The sequence below is a fragment of the Xiphophorus maculatus genome, chromosome 9, assembly GCF_002775205.1.
Source record: "Xiphophorus maculatus strain JP 163 A chromosome 9, X_maculatus-5.0-male, whole genome shotgun sequence".
Taxonomy (NCBI): Eukaryota; Metazoa; Chordata; class Actinopteri; order Cyprinodontiformes; family Poeciliidae; genus Xiphophorus; species Xiphophorus maculatus.
In genome coordinates, this window is record NC_036451.1 from 13000544 (window position 1) to 13028349 (window position 27806).

At 36.4% G+C, this 27806-nt stretch overlaps 1 long non-coding RNA gene across 1 annotated transcript in view; it reads left to right on the forward strand.

The window, feature by feature from the left end:
* The window catches only part of LOC111609771, a 48490-nt gene extending 21020 nt beyond the window's left edge, over positions 1-27470 (forward strand). Inside the window, exons 2-3 of the long non-coding RNA XR_002753316.1 lie at positions 20298-20415; positions 26980-27470. This is a non-coding gene — a long non-coding RNA (uncharacterized LOC111609771). The remainder of the gene's footprint in view (positions 1-20297; positions 20416-26979) is intronic.
* Positions 27471-27806: the final 336 nt, after the last annotated feature.

Consider the following 27806-nt stretch of genomic DNA (forward strand, 5'->3'; position numbering starts at 1 on the left):
TCATTCGCTGTGCTGCAAAATCACAGAAGCAAAGTACTGACGTGTTTTTCATTTACAGTTATCGTGGATCTTCTCTATGGGAGACTCGTAAAAATAACTGATACACACACTCACCTTGAACTCAGAAACTAATAATCCATGCAATACATTGCAAAAACTTTTTATACACCTTGAACATTTGCACATGGATTTTATTAGTATTTTACTATGATATGCTCATGCAATGTCGCAAGGCTTATTTATATGCATTGTTGCATTAAGATCTTATATAGGTGATGAGAGACTCCAACCCTGAGCAAAGCCTTTTCTAGAACATTGCAAAGATTATCAATGGGATTCAGGTCCAAACTCTTTCTTAGATGATCTATGTGTGAAAAGTGATGTCTAATCCTCCCTAAATCACTTGTTTACAATTTGAGTCCAATAAAAGCTTGACCTTGTCATCTTGGAACATCTCCATGTCATCAGGGTGGTAACAATACACTGATGAAATAACCTGGTCATTCAGTATATTCAGGTAGTTAGCCGACCTAACTACCTAAATTAATGTTGCTGACCCTGGACTTGACCTAATTCAGCAAACCCAGATCAGAGCGCTGTCCCCACTGGCTGTTACAATAGACACAAGGCATGATGGGTGTATCACTTCCTATGCCCCTCTTCTTACTCTGATGCGCCTATCACTCTAGAAGAGGGTAAATGTGTTCAACTGTTGCTTTTCTTCGATTTGATTTCATTTTCTTAAGCAGGTATAAGAGCTCAGCATGGTCAAACCAAAGTTGAAATGTTGATGCTCGGTCACTTGGTTTCTGGATGTCCACAAGACCCAGCAAGTTGAACACTTGTGAGCGGAGGACATGAAGCCGAGAACAAAATGGCATAATTTTCATCACATAGTGCAACAATGAGAACAGACTTCATCAGTTCTGCATGACTATGCAGAGCCCTTAACATCCTTTTCACAACCACAAGATTTTTACATGTCTCTACAAAATGAGAAGCTACTCATTGCATCGTCTAATGTTAAATAACTCACCAGCTAGAAGACAGTTGTCCATGCAATAACTACCAAATAGGAAACGCAAGCCTAATTGCTAAGTTAAATTCAGGTGGTGACTTTTCTTTTGGCCAGGCAGTGAACATTGAAGTTTGTTGCTGAAATGTTACAAAATGTGAAAAAGTTCAAATTCGGCATAAATATTTTGACAAGGTATGAAATGCACAGCATAAAAAAATCACAATCATCATTGCAGAATCAGAATGTGGATCAAGTTTCACTATCCTTTATTTGAGTAGTAAATCCATTCATTATTTATTATTTGTATTTACATACTTCCTTAAATATGGATGAGTTCCTTCAAAAACTCTAGATCTCAAAGACCAAAATGCTAAAGCATATGGATAACGTTGGCATCAGACAGTTAAAAAAAGAAGTGGGTGGAAACAATGAGTTAATTGCACTCAATATTGTTGCTGAAATTTTCAATAATAATAATAATCTAGTATATCTAGAAATGTAAAAGCATTTTGACAATTTGTTTTTTAAAAGGGTATTAAAATTAAAGAGAGCCAAAATGTCTTCTTATCTGTGTGTAATTCGTAAAGGGCTCACACTTATTGCTAAGATAAATACATGAGAATGAGATGGCACATCAGATGATGGTGGATCAACCTCATGGTTCTACATCGGATCTACAGCCTGCCACTCCACCTCTCCCAGCTCTCCCATAGCACTATGCAGTACTCACTCTTGGCAGGGTTTGTGCTGACTCTGCAGAGGAGGTAATATATGGATGTTGGAAATCAAGATATGGAGCTTTGGTCAGCTCTCTTTTGTCAGTGCTGCAGATAAATGTAGTTAAAATATGTTTTCAGGCTTGATTCTGGAAAGTCCTTTTTAGCTACAATTCAATTTCTATTCGTCCCTATATGCCTTTAGCAATAATACTTCATAAATGCACAGCTAAATCACAAATAATGACTTCTACAACATGGATTAACTTGTTAAATTTAAAAATAAAAATCCAGTCATGCTAGTGATAAAACATCACTCTTGTTCCCTTCTTGCTGCTGAACATTGTAGTTCATTATTTTGATTCAGATTACAGCAAACCACATGGCGTTAAAAAACGAAAAACTCTATTAGATGAAGAAAGTGAAATTAAGCACAGGTCCAGCAAAAGTGGAGTGAGATAGTGTTTCTTGATTCTTTGAAACCTAAGCATGATATGGCACACACTGAGAAGTGGAACATCTAATTGTACCAGCACCCCGGCAAAAAAGTCAGTCAGTTATGAAGACATAATGGAAAACAGGATTCTTCCTCAGCGCTTCATGTAATATACACCTTTTTGTATTTCTTCACTCAGAGGTCCCTTTTCCTTCATATGCTGTGGTTAAACCAGCGATGCCCATTGTAACAGTAGGAAGCATTTCACATGTATTGAGGAATCCAGCATAGGAGGCCAATAATCAGGGCAGTTAAATGGAAATAGTTTCATTTCCTTTGGTGTAAACAAATACCCCATGTAGTCCCCGGACCAGAGCTGTGGGTAATCGTCTGCTATAACTCAACCGAACTCTTTGCCTTGAGCTATACATAATACTTCCTGCACTTAACTAAAACCATTTTTCAACCCTCAAAAGAGTCATGACATGCCACCAGTTGCAGAAGTGACTGGGAAAATTAAACTTGAGAAGATTTTTTTTGGCCTCATAATGGTATTCTCTATTCTCAAAACTTATTTATGCATCCTTATGTGTTCTATATTACACAAAATCAGAAGGATAAAGTAGTAATAGTAGTAATAATAGTAATAGTAGTAATAGTAATTATTTGTGGGCTTTAATTACTCAATAGGTCAATACTCTGCTATGGATTCTTTTCTCAAAGGCTCTCCTCTTATAAACAACTTTGAAAATGTACGGAGCAATGCAACGGATATTTAATACATAGCATTTAGAATAAAGTGTTAATAAAAGAGATATATAAAAATTACATGCAAGGCTACGGAAAAAAATGACGGTTTGAAATTTACATACACTGCTCACTGGCATCATTTTTGTCTCCTTTTGGGGTTTACATGTTTTATTTAGACTATTTTTTTTAAGAAGGACACAAGAATTCAATGAATAATAAAAACAGTGTTTGCTATTTTTAAAAATCACTAGCAGTGTTTGCTGTATCATCAGTCAACCCTAGAGAAAATAACTATTCAAATGCATTATTAAAAGTCAAACATTATCTTAACTGTATCTTATGTGAACCTTTGTCAGGAAGGTTGGTCAAAAAATAAATGTTTTTTTTTCTATGATTTTAGCCTCTTGTTTGAAACCTTGAACTTGTGTTTTGTCTGTTTTTATGTACAGTACTGCGTTTCATTCTTTTTTAATTAGCACATTTGGTCCCTGAGATGAGCTACAGTCCAACTAAGGAGAGGACAAACCTGCATGAGTGTAATAGAATTATTCCACAAATAGATGCAGGAGGCCTTTTTCACTTCTGCAGGAGGTGGGACTAATGCCACACCCTCTGTTTGGAAAGCCTCTAGAAACCAGTGATTCTTATGTGGTTTGCATAAACTAGCATAAACACTTGACCCATTTGTTTCTTTCAGTCTTCAGTGGTTCCTGTCAAGTGCCTTATGTTTGTGTTTTTTGGCACATATTTTCTTTATACAATGCAGGGGACAGGAGCACAGGTAGATACTTTTGGTAAAAACATTTATGATGACTCACCATTAGATCACTCCCCATGTTGTCACTGAGACAGAGCTCACAATTAGAATGTTTTTGGACCTACTGTCTGCTCTTCTACCTAACGCGATGCAGATCCTCTCGAGCAAAATTAAAACATTGCTGAAATGTGCAGTATTTTATGAATTTAAGCTATAATTGACAGTGATTTGGAGTTGCTTCATGGCCTCTCTTGAATTGCCTGCATTGTTCTGGCCGATTAGCCACTAACTCACCTATATTTCCTCCCCAGACAATGCAGATGATGGTGTGCACCATCAAAGCCAAAATAAGGTGGGTGCCAATTAGGTGGAGATAGGGGGAGGATTCCAGGTGCATTTTAATGCAAATTCATCCCAGCACCTGCACCCTGTTGTCTTTCCATTCAGAGAGATTTTATAGCTGGTGGACTTGGTCAGAAAAATTATGAAAGTTTTTCAGTTATTAGAAGAAAAAAAAAAGCCCTCTTTCCAGGGCTTAGCTTGGCTTAGAGGGTGGGAAGGGGTGGGCTGAACTTTGTAATGATGCCTCACTAAATGTTCTAAGCATGAATTTAAATTGACTTTCTACCAGTGGAATTTGAGTAAAATAGCTTTTGGCCTTTAATGTTAAAAGTTAACAGGAATAATCTAATAATCCATTTTTTCAGATTCTGGGTTGAAAAACTGCAACACAGCATGGGCCTGCACAGTTATCTGGAGGCCCCCCAAAACTCCCTGCGGGTTACAGTTGTCTTTTTTTGTTGTTGTTGTTTTTGTAGATTTTCCTGATGAGTATACAGTAAACTAAAGCCTGTTAGTCAAACCCGAGCAGATCAGTTGTTACATCAGCTTTAATAACCAAAAATGTTGAAATGAGATAAAACATGACAGTCATATCTGAATATATAAGGCTATTTTGAATGTATGAAAGCTTCCCTGTGAAGGGCACCTTAAAAATAAATACTCTGTGTTATAAAAAGCTAATTCAATGAATAATTTCAAAAGGCAAAAGAAAGAATTAGTACCGACTTACCATATTCAACTGCAAAGCTTTTCCTTTCTAAGCATTAGCAATGAAACATGAACTTCCTTCTTAAACAAGCTCTTCTCAAACAGGTTTGGTCATGACTCTCCCTTCTTAGGGTGTATTTCCTGGATTTACAAATACACAGCGACATGCTAAACAGTGGCCTTTTAAATCAAAATTCTTCGTCATTATTCGAAAGAAATAAAGTCAGGACAAGACGGGAATAGCAGTCAGAAGAAGCTCGCTGTTGCAAATCTTGACGCTGTACCTTTGTGATTGCTCAGGCCACCACGGAATAAAGATTAGAAGAAAATCACTAATCACAGCGGATGTCATTAGCATATTACCAATAAGGGGTGGGAGAGAAAAAAGGGAAAAGAGGAATTGCCTTATAATACTGGATAAAGTGCAAATCAATGCCATGTATGGATGCACACAGCTGCTTGACAAACAGACATATTCACTCCCAAACATGGGCGAAGGAAGTTGTCTGAGAATGATGTTTTTTTCAATGTTTTTGTCTGAGTTACTCGCTGGAGCACTTGATGGTAATATCACATTCCCCCTCTCTCTTTTGATCAGCTTTTGCAGCTGGGCTACCCTGCCTTGCTTGGATGCATCAACAAAGCTTGAAGTGGCCACTCTAATCTGGTTAAGTACTGCCTGGTTGGGGAGAAATTAGCCGAATTCTTTTAACTTTTCAAACAAACATAATGCAGTCAAACTTGTTGGATGGGAATCAATTACTAGAGCTGAATATAGGGTTTGAGGGAGAGGGGATGGTGGAGATATCATATAATTTCATTGCTGGAAATCATCTAATATGTCTATTCAGTGGCATGAGCCTGTAGTATCATGTCGAAGTCATATTTTAGTCCGATGGAATGAATGAGGCAGAGAAGTAACTGTTGCCAGAATATGCTGCACAAATCTTTTTTTCCCCTGTGGGTGATATTGCCATTATGCACATTACTTCAAAAATAGTTATTCCTTGCCTAAATCCATGAGATATCACCAGGAGAAATGGGATCATTTCAGGGTAATTGCACAGTTTCTCAGTATGATAAGTTAGACAGGTGAGTGCAACCTACTGTCATAATGGTTCGTGTATTAATAAGACGATGTCTATAAATCCAAAAGCAAAACACACGTTAAAAGTTTTGTTTAGATTGTGCACTGCTATGTAAAGCATTACAAAATATACAAATATAAACCTTACAATATACTGGTATGTTATGTAAATCAGAAGTATGTATTTTATTTCATTACTAAAGTCTCTAACAAACAGAAGTGTTACACTTATAGATTTGATACTAAGGGTTACTCAATGAAAAGGACACCAAATCTCTAATTATACAGACGTATCTTTGTTTTATGTCACTTGAGATTACCAAAAATATTTATATTTCCTAAATCCCAGAATTACGAGCACAGCATTTTTTTTTTTAGAGATTCTTGCTCAGTGTCAGAACTTTATATACATTTCCTTAGTATTTGACGCCATACCATTTCAAACTGTAGAATTTCTTCAAACATTTTAGGTATCTTTCTATAATCTCCACAATATGATGGAAGTTTCATCAATTACTTATGACAGAACTAGCGTAGCTGAGTCAGGGTTGTTGGCCATCTTGCTTAGGAACAGCTTTAGAGCTCAGCTTGCAAATTTGCCATGAGACAGAGCTTTAAGAAAAAAAAAAACACAGACTTTGTTATCCTTTTGCACTGTGTAACAATTTGGCAGTATGATAATGGTAATTTCCATATGAAAGATCTTCAAAGTTTTAATTTCTTGGCTGATGTACAATGCAACTGAGAGGCTTTGTGATGGCCTCTCCAAAACATTGATTGTGTTGCTCTTAAGTTACTTTGTGATTAATTTGGAGGTATACTTAATGTCCCTGTCCATTTGAAATACCTACTTGTGCCCAAGCTTTACCTTCCTTCTTCACTTCACTTCCTTGTCCTGTCCCAATTTATTATTTATTTTGTCATGTGTACAAGTATGGTGTTTAGCATATACAAAAACAATTGCATCAGGTCAAAATAAGAAATGTTTAGTCTGATTTATTGAAAGCCAGTGAGAGAAATGTTGATGTGTATGGTTTTAACTTGGTACATACAGTATGTCTGACATACAGTTTTGGAAATAAATGCAATGACTACTAAAGGAAAGCGTGGTGATATTTTGTTTTTAACTTTTACGTTTTACAAGTGATTGTACTCTCAAAAAATAATTGTATCATTATCGACTTTTGTAGCAGATGGTTTCACTTGGAAAAAAAGATATGATCACAATGCAGACATTTTTGTTGTATTCAACGTTTTCTCCCATCAGAACTTAACGGCAGATTGTCTCCATTTTTCAATGTGTCTAAAGCTTTTGTTTGAGAAAAGTCTGTTAAATCTGTCTTGCTGCTAATAAACTGCCATTATTCCCCTCAACACGGCTGTGCTCATTAATAATGCTTCTGTCAGTTGCGTATTCTCTTCTGTGAAAATAGAAAATATCATTAATTACAGTTTCTGTCAACCACTGACAGCTCGATCAATTGTTCTCGTCCCTGAATTCTGTTTCATTGTGTCCGTACCTAGTGACCACCTATTCTTTACTGTCTCAATGGGGATGTCCAGCATGTGAGAGCCACAAAGGCCTCGGGAGATCTCAGCACACATTGCAAAGCTTCTGTCCTGGCAACACATTAGTCATCCAGGGAGCGATCGAGTTAGGTGGCAAACTCAAAATGTGGCTTTATTTCTCTCTCAAGTAGAGATTAGGATAGGGAGCATCAGCAAATACGAAGGTAGTATATTTTTCTTTCTTATATTTTTGTTACCTGAATAAATATCTACCTTGGTGAAACTAAAAGTTTATTTTGTTTCTATTTAAACAATCAACATAAGGCTGGAAAGCAGAGAAGCAAGTTTTCCTTTTAGTTTTTTTTTTATGAATGTTAAAGAATCTTATTGTGGATGTAATGATTTGTTAATTAAAAATGACCACAGCAAACAGAAAGTTTCAACACTTTGCATTGCTCTAACATATACCCAACACTGAAATTTTTTTTATTTGAACCAGCGTAATATTAGATGTAACAAATCAGTGAAAAAAAAAAGCCAGTCTAGCTTTGATTGTTTATTTTTACATTATGTAAAGCAAAGGGAAGTCAACTGTCATACACCAGCTGTTGCCCTGAGTGCTGCCATGTTGGACAAATAGGGGTTTTGCTTTGTGAGATGATTTTTACCCTGTGCATCATACTGCAGCAACGCTTGTAAAAAACTAATCTGAAATTCAAAGGCGATATGTTATGACTCTAAGTGGTACAAGTGTATTTCAAGTCAAGTAAACCCGTTTACTGATTGGCAAGAAAAGTGAAATGTAAATGCAAACACAGCTTTTTCATTCTGCACAAGTAAACATGTACAAAGATTCTTTTACAAAGTGCTTGATAAAAGTAGCTGTTATCAAGCACTTTTTAAAAATGCTGGCATCAAAAGGGGGTCTTATACATTTGCCTTTTTGTATTATCATTCTTATTCATGCCTTCATTCCTAATGGACTGAGTATCTTGTGACTGTTTAACAAAGACCTTTTGGCACACTATTATTTAATAGTGACCACTTTCTTATTGAAGGGAGTTTGGAGTTTTACTGGGACACAGTTGATATGTCTTGGGGCATGTGGCAATGTAAGATGGATTTGGGAATGCCTACACATTCTAAGTTTTATCATCGACCTGTCTTTAAATTACATGCATAATAAAAATGTGTGTTATGCATGCAGTGCTATAAGAAGCTTATCTCATATGCATTTCTCTTTGGGTTTTTTTTTTGTTTTTTGGGGGGCGTGGGGGTGCAATGATTCGTAATTCAAAAATTACCAAAGCAAACAGAAGGAAACAGTAGCCTGATGTTTCAACATCTTGGCACTGCTCTGACAGAAATTCTACTCTAAAAAATTTTTTTTATTTGAATAAATCTAAGCTTTTTTGTGATGCTTACGTGTCTAAGATCTCCAACACAGCTGAACTTGGACCAAAAATTGGCCCTTGCATTTTTGGCAATGGCTGCCCACCATGATTATTAATACAACATGGAAAGGCACCCAACATACCTGAGGATAAATGTGTGTGCATTTTGTTGAAGAGAGTAACCATGTTAAAAAGAAATTATATTTTTCTCAAGTAAAAGAGACTTTCATCTTGGGAGAGATGCCCACATTCTCACAGTTCCCATTTACAGTAAAAGTTGTTGTCAAAGAAACCGTGGTGAAGATGTCTTTTCAGTGTTTTATAAAAATATACTGGTTATACAAATACCCAATTATCTGCATAGTAAGAACATAGAACTGTGTAAAATAAAGAGTTCCCCATCAAAGTATGAAAAACAGAGAGAAGATGAAAGAGAGCATGAGAGAGAGAAAAGAATGAAAGGACATCCAAAGGGAAGAAAGAGAACATAGATCAGTTAAGGTATAGTTTAAATAATGATTAGGTAAACAGAGCGATAATAGCTTACTTTGTACTTACATATGCTGAAACAAAGGCAGCATGGACCTTGGTGCTCTGAGGATGACAGAAAACAGAATTAAGGTTAGGTAACTTAGATTCATCTGATACCGACTCTTGTATAATATTAAGAAATATTTAGTAAACTCACAGGCGAAGAGAAAAATAATTTGTAAACTTCACATCAGGGAAAGAGAATTTACTACAAATATGCCCTAAGTGTAGGAAAATATAGGTTAGGTAGACCAAGAGAACAGAGAGACATTTTTTAAAAATTTACATTGACAGTATCTGTGTCCTTTAAATGATGCAGTGATAAAAATTGCATTATTACAGTCAGTCTTTAAAGGCCAAGGGCTAAATGACCATTCAGCTGGTTGTTAGCAACAACACAAAACAATAGCATACAGTACGTACAGTAAGTTTCCAAATGCACAGAATGTTTATGAGGTCTAAACCAATGAAAGGCATCCCTGAGGGACTTATGGACCCAGCACTGGCAGGCCGCATGGCTTATGTAGTTACGAGAAGTTCGTTTTTGGACACACCCTTCAATTAATGAGCTCATTGTACTCTCCATCGGAAGCCAAAGAGAAAAAAAAAAAAAAGGACAGAAGGTCTCAGTGGGACTTGCTGCATTGCCTCAGGCAATTCCTCCTCAAAACTATCCATCCTGCTTTCTGGCTGAAAAACCAGCTTCTGGAAGTTGAGTAGTTGAGTTGTTTTCTGCATAAACAAACACACCCACGAAATTCTGACACAATAGTTTCTCATGCCAACAAAATAGTTTTGCATGCAAACGGGGGCAAAAAGTTCACCATGGGGTTTATAGCAAAAAGTGATGGACAACATGAGGTGGAGAAGTTGCAACCGCAATACTTAACTTTGGACAAAGGCTGAGGGAGCTGAGAGACTGCATTGGATTAGCCTACTGTCCTTCAAGAAAGTCAATTAATGGGCTGTTGCAGTCAATAAAAATGATTTGTAATATATTTTCTGAGGTAAATTATGGCAACCCCAGGCCCAAAACTGTGCGTCAATCCACCAGGTATCGCCTGTTAAACCAGATGGCCTGTCCTTAACTGAATGCCAAATAATTTCATCACAGAAAACGATAACGTGGGTAAATACAAAATGCAGTTTTCAAATGATTAGTTCATTCATTGGAGGAAAAACTGCATCAAAACTAAAATGGCTCTTTGTTTAAAAAACAAAAAAAAGATAACTTTAAAGTTGATAATTGGCCTTTACACCCTTGGTGGAAACGGTTATCAATCATTTGTAACTACTGCCAATAAGTCTTGCTTCCACATGAAGGAACTTTGACCCACTTTTCCTTACTGAATAATTTTAAGTCGCCCCATTTGAGGTAATACCACAGCATCTGAATCACATTTAACTTTAGGCCATGTTTGTCAGATTTCTGTCAAACTGCCCCAGGGTTGCTGTGGCTACTATTCAGTAGCTTGCCACCATCAACGTGTGAATGTGTGTGTGAATGACTGAATGTAGTGTAAAGTGCTTTGGAGTTTTCTGGACTTGATAAGGCGCTATCCAAGTACAAGCCATTTACCATTTTAACACACGTTTTTTTATTTATTATTTCTTTAGAGATGTGTTCTTTTAAAGGATCTTTTAGCCTTCTTCATGCTACCTGACAGGTGAATTTGTTAATTAAACTGGTCTGACAGTAATTTAACCTGGATATATCTAATGAAGTTAAACTTTAAAAGATGTGGTCAATCAATATTAATTCATGATTTAGCAATACAGAGAAGGTTTTAACTTTTTTGCATCAGATTGGTTTTGATAAACTTTTTACTTAATAAATTTGTCTTTTGAAAAATGTTATTTCCATGTAGTTTATTTATCTCTGTCTGATGTGAAAATTTGTTTGATAATCTGACATTTAACTGTGACAAAAATCAAAAGCAAAATAAATCTGCAAGGGGGCAAATAGTTTTACATCACTTTTCACAGTATCTACGTTAATAAAAAAAATCTGTTTCTTGTTTTGTTTTGTTTTTTCCATCATCCTTTGGGTTAGAAATATTAGATATTACATGCTCTACAAAGGTAACTGTATGTAATTTATTGCAAAAACCCATGTGAGGCAATTAAATGATGTGCGACGTAAATACCACAGTTAAAATCAAAATCAGCCTTCTGAAGAAAAGAGACTGCTCTTCAAAGGCTTTTCAGGACATATCTATATGTGCTGCTCATTATTCATTCGCAGCTCAGGAAAAACCCAAAGAATTCTTTTTATATTCTGTGGGTGTGATAAACCGTATTAATGGATTAGCTGTCAAGATACCACACTGTTTCCCAAGTTATTGCTGAAATATTCTTTCACATATTCTGTCAAACACCGGATTATGTGACACAGTAATACAGACCTTGGTTAAAGTTGCCCTTGATGGATATGCGTTGAAGGATATCATACCAGACCCCATACATGGATGCAATTAAACAAGTGCAAGTGATAGCAATAATGTATTATCCACTAGAGCTGACAACTGGAACTGGGGTCCTGGCTTCCTGTAAACCAGTTACTAGAGACAAATGACTTGTGGCAGTCACCAACGTCATGCATAGAGAGAAGGAATATCTTTATAACAGTGGTGGTCCAGCTAAGACAAATGGACAGTCATAATCCCCCCACTGGCGAAGAGTGTGGCTGTTTTTTCAAATGCGTTAGAGTGGATGTGAAATATTTTTGTTGCAGCACAATTTCGGCTCCTGCTCATTCCTCATACAAGTCAAACTTGACAGTTTTTTGCTTTTTTTGGAGAAGCTTAGCTGTCTTGGAGTGACTGCCATCAAAGTTGGTCGAGTTGTTTGTCAAGGATGGTGGGGAATTCATCATCAGTGTGTGCTTGGTGCCGCCAAAAACCACTCAGAAGTAGGCCAAGAATGTCCTCTGTAATTAAGATAGAACATATGCATCATAAATAAGGAGAAATGTGCATTTCTGGATGTCCTACATTTAGAGAACCTTCCTTGTATTTATTGGCAAATGCTGTTTGACTATTCACGTACACGATGTTCTGTTTGTACCCTCAGACGCAGAGACTGCTGACAAAGGGAGGATTTGACTGTTATTGTATATCATTACATGAATAAAATATGTACTTGATTACATGAAAAAGTTTATTTAGCAGTTTTCCAATTTAGATTTGTTGAATTAGGTTGAAAACGGGGAGGGTGGTGCTTGTGAAGGGCAGGTATTGTCAATATCTCGGGAAGTAATAGATCTATGACCTGTTTTAATAATTGATAGAGAAATTACAAAAGGGAGTTCTGTAACGTTTCAACAGAGGTGCATACTGATGTAAAAATAGGATTGAACTATTGTATATGCATGTGCAATAAAGAAATAAAGAAACATTATATGTTCCCTTATTTTGTGCTACCCAGGCTAACAACTTGTAGAATGTCATTCATGTTATCCTGACTCTGGGGGATGTAAAATGTGTTTGCCTTTATCTCTTACTCTCTGGTCATGTCCTTGAACACAGTCAGGACCAGCAGTGCTAAGAAAATCATTTATGGCTCCTTATGTACTGTTCAATTCTGCAGGGTTCTGGAAACATGTCAGGGGAATGTAGATGAGCCCTGTTCACAGATTCCCTTTTTGATAGTTGATAGTTTTAGATAGACCAACAGATGAATGGATTCTCGTGCACTTAGACCCCCCAGTGAGATCCTGTTATTCCAAAAATGCCCATCTGATCTCCTAAACATAATTCAAAGGAGACTAATCCCTCATTTTAGTTTCTATGTCACGATAAATTCAGCTCAGTTTAAATAATATTTCAGATTAAGATGGATTTGTTGAATCTGAACATTACTCATCTGGTTTTTAAAGTGTCATCTTTGTCACTGAATCAGTGCTGAAATTAAACTTTTGTGCAAGGAATTTGATTTATGTTGTAATTACTTCAGTGTAATTACCAAGAAAGCAGTTAATCAGCATAAATTAGGAAAAATCAAATAGTTTGAAACATACTTGAAAAGTAAACAAACTATTCATTACAATAAAAATGAAGAGATCAGGGTGCTAAAAATTAGGTTGAAATAATAATTATTTTGAGAGTGGTGTTGGAAATTTGTAGGCAGTTTGTTTTCAACTTTCTGCTAATAATGATCAAGTCTAAGTTGTACAGTATTGGTATTCAATCCCTCAGTTTATGGCTAAGCATTTTAGTATTATTAGCCAGAGAGCATTAAAATAACTTTGGTACATCTGTACAAACGATCGAAACCTAATAGCTTTTATTATTTACCTCAGGACTTTATTTTCTTAATTACAAAACATATTTTTGGGTTGTTTTTAACCAAATATACTTTCTGCATACAGTGCCTTGCATATTCATACATTTTTTTCAAATTGTGATAAACTACAAACTTTACTCTTTTTAAGCAGGGTTTTATGCAAAACACCGACACATAAAAGTCAGTAAGTGTGAAACAGAAGGAGAATAAATCATAGTTTTTAAGATTTTCTGCAAAGAAAATTCTGAAAAGTGTTTCTTTTCAGAAGCTCTGTTCAGAAGTCATGTTTTTAGTTTGCTATAAGCCATGTAGGGGAAACAAACATGGGGGAAGGTGTTCTGAGTACATGAGATCTAAACTGAGATCTTCAGCCTGCATATGTTTTGAGTGGTGGAATATTAAGTTTGCACATCACACTCTGAAGACACCATCTGGGACATGAGGCATGGTGGTGGCAGCATTACAACAAAGGGAATGTTTTTATTCAGCAGGGTCAGGGAATCTAGTCAGTTAATGGGCAAAGGGATATAACTAAATACCGTACAATCCTGGAAGAAAACCTGTTACAGTTGAGACTGGGACTGAGATTCACCTTCAAGCAATATTATAATTATAAACACACAGCCAGATCTATAACAGAATGATTTAGATCAAGTGGCTCTGTCAAAGTTATTTCTTAGAAACTTAAGTCTGATGATAATCCAGGCAAAATATATGACCTCTACCTAAACTGACAAAACCTGAACAATTTAGCAAAAAAACAAAAAAAGGGGCAAATATGCTCCAAAAGACTTCCGTTTCTGTTGGAATTTAGTTTTAATTGTTAAAAAAAAAAAGTTTCTTACTTTCCTTCCATTTTCAAATGATGCACTATTGTCATAGTATGTCACATGAAATCACAATAAAATGCATTTATGTTTGCAGTTGTAATGTGGATAAATGTTATAAAATTCAACGCATAGCAATACTACTGCAAGGAACTGTGTATTGGCTTTGTTCATAACAAACCCTGCAAAGATTTTAGACTAGGAGCTAAATTATCATTGTGAATGTCTTTCACACTTACATGAGAAAACAAAATCAAATTTAAAATACCCCCTATTTATTACTACTTTGGAGCTGGGATAAAGTTCAAACCTACTGCAGCACATATTGAATAAAAAAGACGGAAACACCTGTCAGTCTTTATCAGGGCCAACCAGGAAAAACAGATTCACATGTGCAGACAATTTATTGCTTCAACTCAACCTTATGCTGCATGTTTTTAGACTACAGGGAAAACTGGGGCACCTGGAGGAAATGTATAAAAACTCAGGGCCAAACTCGTGATCCATGAAAAGTGACAGTGTCACTGATCCGCCTCTGCTGCTCTGAAATCCAGACTAATGTGGGGCTTTTATAGCAGCAGCACCATAAAGCATAGTGACACTTTTTGTACCTATTCAGCTGGAGACAAAATTCTGGGATACATTAATACTCTGCCACATTTCACTTAACCTCTGTTTGACACAGGGGATGGGTTGAGACCTACCAAAATATGTCTTGCATGGTAATATGTTAAAACTCCATTGATTAAATGAAAAACTGTATATTGCAATGAATTTTAAAATATATTTGAATGCCCTTTCTTTGTAAAGCGTGCTGTAGTTATTAATATAAAGAGAGGCTTTATATAATCTTAAACTACATATTACAGTAGAATTGTCTGCTTTGCTGAATGTTTGGTGCTGTAATCTAATACAACACAATACGGTGAGATTACCACAGAGTTTATCTTGGAGTTTCTGTCCCTCTCTTTCAGATTATGGAGTGATCTTGTGAAAGGGATTGAGGATATTCATAGATTATGATTAAATCCTGAACTGCAGATGCTTAGCAAGAGGTTAGTGCAGAAACATGCTGGTGTTTAATGTGTACTAACGTAGAATTGTACAAAGGGAATATAATTTATTCCCTTATATTTAATTTATTGAATAGAATCCAGTATTGGAAAAGTAAATGCAACACATTACAAACACACTTGATTAAAATCCTCCATATTTTATATAGTTGAACCCTTTCTCTTCTGATGTAGAATTTGAAAATACTAAAAAAATCAAAACATCAACCTACCATTTTCATACCAACTATCCAGGAAGCTGCCTTTAAAATATAAAATTCAAAAAAATGCTGACTATAAATTATGCCTCCTTCATCATAAACCAAACCACTGCAGCAGCTCAGTGTGTTAACGAGCTGTGGGGCTGAAGTTAGTGCTCATGTATTTATACAGCCAAGTGTATGTAGTGTCTCCCGAAGGGGTTTGAACGCCACGGATTACAAGCAAGGCTAACATTTAGCTCTCACCCCAGACAACATGACTCATAAGCTCTAAAGAGCCGCTGCATATGTCTGCATCATAAGTCCAATTGTGATATGACAAACATGACCTTTGGATTCAGACCCATCTGTTTTGCTTCTGATGTTTACATAGGAGCAAAGCAGTGCATGCATTTGCACTGGCTGGGATTTCAGAAAACATGCTCCATAAGCAACCATTTTTTAAAAATCACACTGCACCATGTTACTTTTTCCAACACTTAATCTTCTGCTGTATTGGTACGACATAAATGTTTTATAAAATCATGTACAAACCCTTTCCAAATTATCCTTAAATTTTTATGTTCATTGGGGGGGAAAGAGTTGTGCATTCAGCAAAAGCCACTACTCCACTCTTATGGTTAATCTTGAAGTTTTATCTAAATTAGTAGTAGAGCCAGTTGAAAGAAATAAGGAGAATTAGTATTGCTGTCTTAAAAAGCATACCGAAAACAAAAGATGTACAAAAAAAGGGTTATTTGGTAAAACAATAGGATTTCAAAATTTAACAAGTCGAGAGCTTCTAACGTGGCAAATATGCAAGTAACCCATACTTCCTTTTTATAGTACAGTACTTCAAAAAGACTACTTGATGCTTTGTTACTTTACAAACGCAAATTTTAGTTATCATAAAAAGAAAAATGGCTTTATATCATGACACAGTGTAGAATTATCCAAGAATTTAAGGCAGTAAAAGTTATTGTTGGACATGACTCGCATTGCATTTCTGGAAAGTTTCAGTCTGGTTCAAAAAACTGTTACTATGTAAACGCTGTGTTTTACTGCCATGTGTAATCAGTTTAACTGAGTTACTGAATGCAAAACACAGTGCATTATTAAGAGGTGGAAGGTATAAGACACATTACCTTCCTAAATTCTTCAGAAATAAAGTCCTATAAGTGTGTTATTTGTATTTTTACCGTTTTCCTGATGGAAGGAACTATACATATAATTTAATCTCAGTATTAGCTGTTCTGTGAAGGCCTCAGAGGTTTGTTAGAGAGCAATAGCAAACAAAAATCATAGGAACCCCAAAAATATGGAGAAGTTCAAACTGGATTAGGTTATATAACAGAATGCCAAGCTTTGGACATGTCAGGAGACATTGTTCAATCCATCATCCAAAATAAAAAGCATGTGCTACCACTGCAAATCTACTGAGACATGGTCATTCACCTAAACTGACAAGCTGGGCTAGGAGAACATTTAGCAAAGATTGGACCAAGAGGGCCATGGAATCTTTGAAGCAGCTGCAGATGAGTGAAATTTCAGAAAACAGAAATGAAACAGTTGAAGAAAACAATTAGTTGTGCATTCTACAAATTTGTCCAACATAGGAAAACTATCAAGAAGAAAGCCATTGTTATATTTTGGTATATCTTTAATTCTTGTGATCACATAATTCAAGATATACCAGTGGGTTCCCTACATGGCTTGTGGCAAGACACTGATGATTCCATTGAAAACATTTATCATTGCCCAACTTTACAATTATGCACTAGTTTATTTTGGACAATTATATGAAAATGTAATAAAGTATATTGATGCTTATGGTTGTAACACTACAGAATGCAAAATAAATTAAGTGGCATGAATACTTTTGCAAAGCACTGTTGCAAAAAGTAGCACCCGTTTGGGGTTTTTCATTTACCAAATACATGTCACTGTATTTCAGCCCCACCCCTTTTTCCCTGCAGAAAAGTTTAAAGAAATCAAACTATAAGAAAAGTTTTGATTTTTTTAATAATGAACTTCATCTTATTTTGTACATGCTGTGGACAAAAAACATTTACCATTTTTGAACTTGAAGGACCATGATTTGATTTACTCTAACTTTGTCAAATGGCAGATTGTATATTTTACATATGTATATACAAATGTATATGCATATACATACATATATGTATACAAATGTGTTTTATTTTTAAAAAATACTTGCATTTCTTTTAATACAAAGAAATACTTTGTATTACAAAGAAATACAAAAAAAATACTTGTATTTCTTTTAATAAAAAAAACATTAATTGTCTCAATTATGTAATTCCATAGATGTCTGTAAAACTGACCTTCACAAGCTACATTTTATATAAATAATCATTCATTTAACCTCCATCACTAACTTTTTTTTCCATAAATATTTGTAATAATTGGAAAGGACAAAAATAATGAATCTGAATAAAACCCACACTTGACTTAATTCTGCTTTCCCTTTGCTTAGATATCCACTAATCCCCATGTGCCTTTTATAAATGGACCAAACAATAAAAAAAAACAAAAGACAAAGGACGTTTCAAATTAGATTCACAGTCTCTGTGGGCACAGTGTAAAATTGCTTTCACCTCCTCTGTGTTAAGCGGCAGACCAGGTCATTAGTGCAATTCCACTGTGGCAGTATTTTGCTGCAAATCAACTTATAAACTGTGGAAATTAGCAAATGAGTGTGGGAAAGCTGAATCTGCATGAGGACATCAAAGATTGTCTGAAACATTATAATGAAAGTGAAATCCACCCTTGAGGGAGAAAAAAATAGATCTTTTTTATTTGTTTAAATTTTAACTACAGTTAGACTAATCTCAAACACGTGGAATGGTCTGTGTATCGGGTTGTTTTGACATGTAAAAAAAAAAAGACGACACAAATTAAAGTCTAGCATGTCATTCGTCGGTATCATCAATCAAAGGGGTATAAAGGTTCAAATATACAACAGCACTGACATGTGAACCTAGATGTTGACATTGCTCAGATACATTAGGCCCCAAAACAAACCATCGCTTGGGAAATCATCTGTTAACGACATGCTTTTGGTCAGAAGGTTTTTGTGTATTCAGTGTCTTATGCTGCTCTGCTGTTCAATTCACTGAAGTCTGTCATTACTCCTAACTATTCTGCAAAGAAACAGATGTATTTATCTGCACCAGTTCACTACATTTGGGCATTGTTTTGTGATAAACGTTATTCCTTTTGCCATCAATTTAGACTGGATATTTTCATAAAGGAGAGCAGCTGTCAGTTAATCAGTCAACAGTAACTGTCACAAACTGAAAACATCTCAACAGCATTTAGCTCAATGAACAAATCTCTGAGCAACACCGCTTGCTTCATCACCTCTTGTTATCCAAAGTCATCATACTTTCTGTGCCATGTTTATCTTACTAAGGATAATGATAAATAAATAAGTCTCAAGGGAGTAACCAGGCTGTTAATTTAAATTATTTTAAATGGTTCTTAAGTCCTCAGTGGATCTTTTTTGTTTGTTTATTTGTTTTTTGTAGCCACAAAGTAGGCCCTGCCCTACTGAACTCTAACCCCATGCATAGGGGCTTGGCAGTTTGTCACAATTATCCTAAAGTTTCCTTTAAAAAAAAAAGTTCTGACTGATCGTGAATCTGACAGGAAGGGGGCTGGGGGGATGTCACATTGGTGAGCCCTTTATCAACCCATCAGCACCACTACATGACATGGAAAGACAGCCAGACATTCTTCACACAGGAGATCCGCTTCTTAGCTCAGCCTGTGTTTAAGTGGGTCCTCTGCCACTTCACTGCTGCTGATAGTAAGCCATTAGGCTGCCAGACGTGACTCTGCTGCCTGGAGAAAGGATGAGGTGAAGACGATAAACAAATCCAGCAATGATAAACTTCTTATACTCAAGAGCACATCATTCCATTTATTGTTCCTCTTTGACACGATCTATTCATCTAAGAGCCGTAGAAGCTATAATCATCTGTAAACCAGTAATACGAAGGTCTTCAGTTGGTTAAAGCGGTGGTGTTTTATCGTTCAGATTCTATGGTTAATGATAGTCAGAGCTTCATTCAGATATACTGATGACTGGGACAAGAGAATCTTGCTATGTACATTGTATTTTCCATTTATGAAATAAAATACTAAGAGAGATCTTTTGCTATGTAATTAGTTTTATTGCCACACCATGTCATCTTACCAAAGGGATTCCTATTACAAAATGCTTGCAGACAACAACCAGTGGTGCACGTGTCAGTTTAACGGCCAGAAACAGATGTATGTTCTTCATCGAGGTGAAGCAACCTCAATGAAGAACAATATGAAATAACCTCAATCTGAAAGGTAAATCCTTTTCTATCCCATTATGAAAACCTAATATTTGTTAATAAATTAATCAGAAGCTTTCTTTATATTTCTCAGGATCCTAATTTTTCTAAAATCAGCACTTTAAGATTTAGAAGAACTGAATCACTAAAATGAAAAGCACGTCTAATTTTTCATTAACTAAGACAAGCAAACAAAAGTTCAAAATGAATCTACAAACTATGAACCAAACAGAAATGTAAACTCTCAAATGAATATTCAAAATAACAAACTAAATTGCATAAAATCTGAAATTACAGTTTTTTGGGGATTTTTTTTTTATAACCATGTCCTGTCCAGATGTCCAAACTAGCTGCACCAACAACCCCTGGATACAGCAGTGAATGGAGGAGGAAACCACAGAGCCTGGCCAACCACCCAGCCAAACCCCGTCCAGGATACAACACTTGTCAGCCAGGTACCTGATCCACCGCACCAGGCCAAAAACAACCCACCAGCCACCTCGTCTCCCAGGACAGTAGGCCAGCCCCAGGTCAGGGGCCAGAGCAACAGGGAGAAGTGGCAGAGGAAGGCCAAAGAACAGCTACCCCCACCAATCACAGACCAGGGGGCAGCCAATCATGTCAGTAGCTCACCATCCCCTCACATTTGATTTGAGACAATAAAACATTTTCTGAAGCATTTTTTTGAAAACATGCATATTCACAGAGCTTACAAATGTAAGTACAGTGATTAAGCACAGAGCTAGAGTGTGATTAATCTGATAAAAAAAAATGCATCGACTGACAGCACTATTCAAAATATAATATCTCTATATACCATTTGTATGTAATCTTTTAAAGAGGAAGAGATCGTCTTTTTTTTCCCCTTTCTCAGATGTGTTTATTCCACATGCATTCACAGATAAAGTTGAGAATATCTACACCGCTGCCCACTAGACATCAGCTCTTTATGTGCGAGACAGCGAGGAGAGGATGCATAAACCAGAAATAAGACCAACACAAGAAAGACTTCATGCTTTTTTCAGTTCTTCTTCTGTTGTTTGATAGAATGAAAACTACAAAGAAAATATGCTTAGATAATTCATCCAGCAGCATACAAATGAACTACTTCAAAATGTTGTGTGCGTATTCTGATTCTTCTGGAACCCTGATCACACAATAAACAAGAACTAGAAAATGAGAGGTGTATGTCTGTCTACAGTGGTATTTGGTCAAGTAGCCAGTCCATCTGAGTGGGCTATAACTGTGGATCAGGGTTCAATTCAATTCAGTTCATCTCAATTCCGCAACACGTCTAACAAGGAAACAAAATTGTTCCAGTTTACATCCAGAAATATTATGCACTCAATACAATCAATTCATATGAAGAAATGCAAAGGCAATATAGCCATCCTCCCATTGTCACTTCCTACTTATTCTTGTAGGGTCGTGGAGTGGAAGTCAAATCTCTGAGTTTGGTTTGACGTCACACCAAACTCAGCAATCCAGTTAACATAGTTAGCGAAGTCAGGATTTCATCATGTCTACTCACTACAAAGATCTCATAGACGAGTGTACTGATTGCCCACATTTTTAGAGACAAATTCCTACATTTCCCACAATCTGAATGGATACTAGCAAGTTTGGAGGTAGTTGAACACGTAGCCCCATTTCTTATCCATCAGAGCAGCCACTGCATAACTGTCAGTGCTGTACAGATGGTGGAAGTTGTGCTATGTGTCCTTGTGACTGGGCTGACTCAATGACATTCACTCAACAACACTCCCAACAACTCTGAGCACGGCTTTGTATACAGAACAATTCGATGTGAACATTGTGCCCAGGCAAACTTTTTCCTGAGCAAGTCAGTATGTCACCAAATATGGGTATGCAGCCAAGTAGTAAATGACTTTTGAGTGGACGACCACTTTGAGTCTGCATTGATGCCACCTTAAGTCTGGACCTCTGAGAATTTAAATGTACTCGAGTGTGTTGTGGGGCAACATAAAACTGCTACTGTGCATGTCACTCAACAGGTTGAGGTTAGCTTACTAAAGTGCCACAAACCTTGAATCATGAGACGTTGAGTAGTTAAAGTGTTTCCTCTTCCAGATCACAGTTCAGTCAAATTAACAACTTTCTATTGGGCATATTTTCCAATAATATCAATCACATGTCTATCACAATAGATATCATCATTGCTTTATTGCCCAGTGTTACGTCCCGCTACCCTCACCTTGGCTCGTTCTTATTTTTTTATACCGATTACGGGAGAGAAGGGCCAATAATGATTTACACAAAAAGGAACAACGTAAAGAAAACAAAACTGGGCACCTGACGGAACACACAGTGTGGCGGGGGCTTACCTTAGATGTCCGATCAGTAGATCATATTCCTTGACCAGCTGGCATCCATTGAGAAGCAATCCCTCATTCATCAGCCACTCCGTTTAATTATTTTGTTTTCTTTGTCTTTAAATAGATATATAGTTTATTCTCTTTTCCTAAAAACAGCACCTCTGGTGATTTCGTCGGTGGTTGACCTTGGCAGGCGTGTAACTCCCCGTTGCTAAAATGCTTTAGCGTCCAGCCGGTTTTCCCAAACCAAATCCAAACAAACTTCATCCCGGCCAAATCTTCCGACGCTCCCCTCTGGGTGGATCCGTCCCGAGGTGAAGGTACTCTTTTTTCCGTCCAGAGCCTTCCCGCACCGTATTTTTAATTAATTTTTCTTCGCCCAAAACTCCGCTGCGGCAGCTTCTTACACGCCACCATCACTCATCCCGCTCAGGTGCGCCACCAGCCCAGCTAAGACACCTGGGCTGGCTGTGCCCCGCCCCCACCAGTGAACCTCAAAGGTGCCAACAATAAAAACAAAAATAAACAATCAGGAGGCGGAAGCAAAGTGTGAGCATGTAACACCAGCCTTACATTCCATAAGTATACATTACTTTTAATTTGTTCAGTTTATACTTGTGGGTACTACATGTAATATTAACTTTAGATGTTCTCTTACAAGCGTGTCTTGTAAAATAAACATGTTTCCACCACAGTTTACTATTGTTGATGCAAAGAGTGGCCATAGTGAAAGGCAAAGTCTGCCTTACAAAATGTGACTGGGGTGGGTTGGAGTTGCTTCCACTTTCCAAGTGGGAAGTTCAACTTGCAATACATTTTTCTAACTAGAAAGTCAGAATTTCCCACATCTGAATACACATGGAACGCACCAAGAAAGCACAAAAGCCCCGTGATGAAGAATGAAGTCCATTACCAATTGATCTGTGAAAAAATTAGGCTTACCAGCTGATTACTGATGTACAGATCATAATTATCTGGAAAAAAAAGATGCACACAACATGAACATTAACTTTTTGAAAAATCTTTTTTTTTTTCACCGTATTTACATTGTTTTTACGCTTAAATCAACTTATGTAAATTAATATGTATTGTATACCCTTTTACTGCAAATTGTGAATCTTTTTACAGTTAACTCTTGAAGAATTAAATTATTGTATGAATAACAGCTGCACAGGTTTTGTACACCATTGGGGGTATAACCCCTACCTATCACATTAATTGCTATTAAATGAGGCTTCATGACAATGTGGAACAGTTAAGAAACAAAGATAGTCAAAAGTTAATAGATGTTTTCTATGTCTGTTCACTGATGATAGCATTCAGTTTCTATTTTCCGTTTTGGAAACTTTATAAAACATTATTTTACTTAATAAAATGCTGAATCTGAATGCTTTAGAAGGAGGTCAACTGTAGAGTCAAGTTTTCCACATCAAAGATTTCTGAACCTATTTCACATCAGTATTTTTGGAGGTAATTAGGTAAATCTTAATTTTTTCTGTCAAAAGGCAAAGAAAAACACCAGCCAACCTAAAACTAAGTCATTAATTGTTGTCAAAAGCATAGATGACCATCTACTCAAAATTAAAACAATAATTACTTGCATATCACGTAACGTCCTGGAGTATCAGCAGATCAGACCATGTGTCTTAATTTATCCAGGTCTTTTTCCAGGTCATGTTAATAGATAATGCTTGTATTGTTTTACATATGATTGAGGTCAATGTAGCAGAGGAAAATAAAAGAAAAAAGCATACAATATTTTTGTCACTTTTTTAATGTAATACACCACTGGAAGCTTTGTGGCTGGCTGTGATTTGAGCATGTTGTATTTCAACATAGTGTTTCTACCCTCCATGGGTGCAGTTTAAAGAAACTAATGTCTTGAACCCATCTTTTTTGTTTTGACAACTAATCAATATTCCTTTTCAGTTTTTTTTTTTTTTTTTACTGGACTGGTAGCAGTTCAATTTGAAGGCTCAGTTGAAGCATTCAGAAAATGCCCATTCTGTTTGCTTAACCATTTGGGAAGTAGTTGTGTGTATGCGCTTGTGTGAGTGAAAGAGCTGTTTGCTACTGTGATTGGTCTGGATCGGTTTACACAAAGGACTAGAAGATTTCTGGTTCAGGAAACAATGAAGTTTAGAAAGCTGCCACAAAGATAAATGTGCCAGCACAGTCAACCACAGCTAATGTGGCGTATGGCAGCCAAGTGTCACAACAAGATCAAATTTGGTAAACTAAGAAAAGCCACACCAAGCCATTAGATTAAGCAACCTTTTCAACCTTTTCCAAACCCAACATCTTTTTTCTGGCCCCACTTAGCCACCTTCCTGTCATTTCTCTGATGCTCTGTTGCAGTTCCACCTTCATCCTGTGTTCTGCCTTTTTCACACTTTTCTGTCACTGAGGTAATTATGGCTCGAGCAGTGGGAGAGATTTGGTGCTGGAGGGCTAGGCATTGACCAGCTCTTTGATTTGTGAGGCTCTCCCCTTCCTCCATCTATGATTTCTAGGTCACCTGGCAGAAATCTGAAAATGACAGAAATGTGGGTAGCTCATAAGAAATCAAACAAGTAAAAACTGCTTTACAGCTTCCCAGTTGTTCCTGCAGGAAAATCAATGTTTTCCTTAACACTAAAGCAAAATGGTCTGGTTTTTGTGCAGCAGTAAATGCAGAACTTGTGCTGTTAATGATAAAACAGACAATATCTATTCTTGACCACTGTTGAATCTAGTTCACTTGTATCAGACCGATTCATGACAAATGTTATTTCAAGGCATTTCACAGGTTAAATTTGTACCCAGTTTACTCAAAATTCTGTTAATCTAATTACTTTTATTACAGTCAAAGGAACCATTTCTGATCTACATTCATGCACCCCAATTCAATTAAAATGAACACAGACTATAGTCAAATTCAACTAATCGGTTGGTAAAAAGTTATCTGTTAAAGGAAGCCCAGTCATTTGCAATGATTTGTTGACTCAAGCAATCTCTCATATTGAACACGCAAGTGTTCACGGTGGAGGCAAGCTACTCCTTTTAACAAGAAGAAACCTCCAGCAGAACAAAGCTCAATAAGGGAGAATCTAAATTACAGGCTCGGGGATTGGAATGGGGAACAGAGAAAAATATAGACACATTGAGTCAGGACTTCTTTCAATTAGAAATAAAAAATAGTTAATAGTAGCAATAACTTTTTCAAAGGTTTTCTCAGGTAACGATACAGCTACAGCATGTAAAATCTGATCTAAGAGTGCTTTCTGCAGAAAAGAAGACTCAGAGCACACTGTTGGTGGCAGCAATAGTTCAGTGAAGAACTCCATGTAGGAAAAACAATCCATGAAACACATATGCACCGAGTACTTTCTACAGGACAGAAAAACAAAGAGAGTACATGGTAGCAGTTGATACATCATTGGCTTCCTCCATGGAAGAAGCATAGCTAAACAGATGAGCACTGAGTCAAAATACAGTAATTTCTACAAGAATGGAAGCCAAAGAGACTACATGAAGTAAACAACAGCAATAGCTCTATCTGACTCTGTCCAAAGAATAAATGCAGATAAACACATAAGCAATGTGCAAGGAATGCTTTCAAAGGGAAAGGAAATCAAAGAAAGTAGTCAGTGTTAATGACACCAATAGCTCTGCCAAAGACTTTACCCAGGAGAAGGAAAGAACTACAGACAAAAGTAATAAGCTGGGAGTACTTTCTGTAGAAGAGAAAATCAAAAAGAGCACAAACGTTAACTGCAACAATGGCTGTATCAATGACAGAGAAGAGAAATGCAGCTAAAAACAGGAAGACTGAATCAGGACTATGGCAAAGAACAGAGCAATAAGAACAAAAGTTATGCCAGTGATGACACCCAGGAAAGATACAAGGCCAAGCAAAGAAAAACAAAGCTGAGTCTTTTCTTCAAAAAGATAATTTGTTATAACCATTCCTTGATAAAAAAAAATAACAATACTCCCAATAAGTACTAACAATCACCTGGAGGCATGATGGTGAATTTATTTATGGGTATTGTTTAATCTCATTGTGATATCATGACATATGGGGAAGCTAAATCATACATTAGAGAGTATTTGCATTGATGGCATTGGAGGAGAGAAAATCACAAGATTGAGAGCTTACTCATCTGTATGATTAGTTTACCGCCCTCCAGGAGTAAGAGAAATACACTTTTTGTTCATTGAATATAGTGAAAAAGTTATTTTTTCATAAACATTTTTTATGCTTTTGTAAAATGCGGGTAATCCTTTTTTATTTCTAAAGTTCCCCTTTTAGCTTTCGTTATGAATTTGACCCAATACTTTTAAGTCAGAGTGGGTAACCATCAGGAGAAGAAGTAAGAATTTGATCTGCTTTGCCCCCGTGGTTTGCCGTTTCTGCTAAGCTAAGCCACAAAGATAAATACCAAGCTGTAGACACATTGCCTTTGCTATCTTCAAAATTTGTAAAGTCTTAGCTGCCAGCAAAGTGCAAGCAATGTTCTGTTGTTTTCTACAAAAGCAAGCACAAAATGTTTAAAGTATGTTCTCTTTCTTTCTCTTTTGCTTTCCCTTTCTTCTTCTCTTTCTTACTTTGTCTCTCTTTTTCCCTCTTTCTTTTAACTTTATTTCCTTCTTTTTCTCTCTCTTTCCTTCTTATTTTCTTTCTTCCTTTCTTTCTTTCAGTGAGAATTCATCAGATTTTTCCAGTTCAGTTGCCAAGGAGAGACCCAGAAGAGACACATTGAACAACACACAGTATCTCAAACACTAACTGTTGCTTTCAGACACCAGACTTCAGTGATTAAGCACAGAATTAGCCTAATTAATTGTTTTGCTGCCATCTATTATATACATGCCTATATACTTTACAGTACTATTAAAGTGGTGTATTCTATTATAGTAGTCAATTGAGTTTGTACCCATATTCACTCATAAGTTATAGCATACCACAGTAACTGTATTTCAAAAAAGAAATTTGTTTTATTTAAATTAATGTGCCTTGTGGCATTGATGCCACAAATTTACCTGCACTATGGAAATTGAGTATAGCAGTGAAAGTAATATTAGCATAACTCTGTTTCATGTGTTTGGGTAAATTTTGAAAGCCTTTGACATCTATGTCCTTCTCTCCTTCATTCTGTGCTGGCAGATATTTCATCTTGATTTAATTTTGAAATTTGTGTTCTCAATAAAATGTTTTAACTTACTGGCTTGTTTATTGTTTGCTTCAGATGCTTTACATTCAGTGATTACTGTAAGGTGTTGCTTAGAAATGCGATACTCTAGAAGCATGATACTCCAGTAATATAATATCCTAGTATGGCCATTTTTTTAGGAACAAGTAATCTAATGTGTTATTATTTCTCAATCGGTAATCAAATTAAAGTAACCTATCTGTGCCACAGTGCAGTACTACATTTTACCAGATGGCAGTATGGAGGTACAGCGCACGGCTTTGTAGAGCAAGTGCTCTTATTGTCTAATTGCGAAACTACTGCAGAGTCTATTCT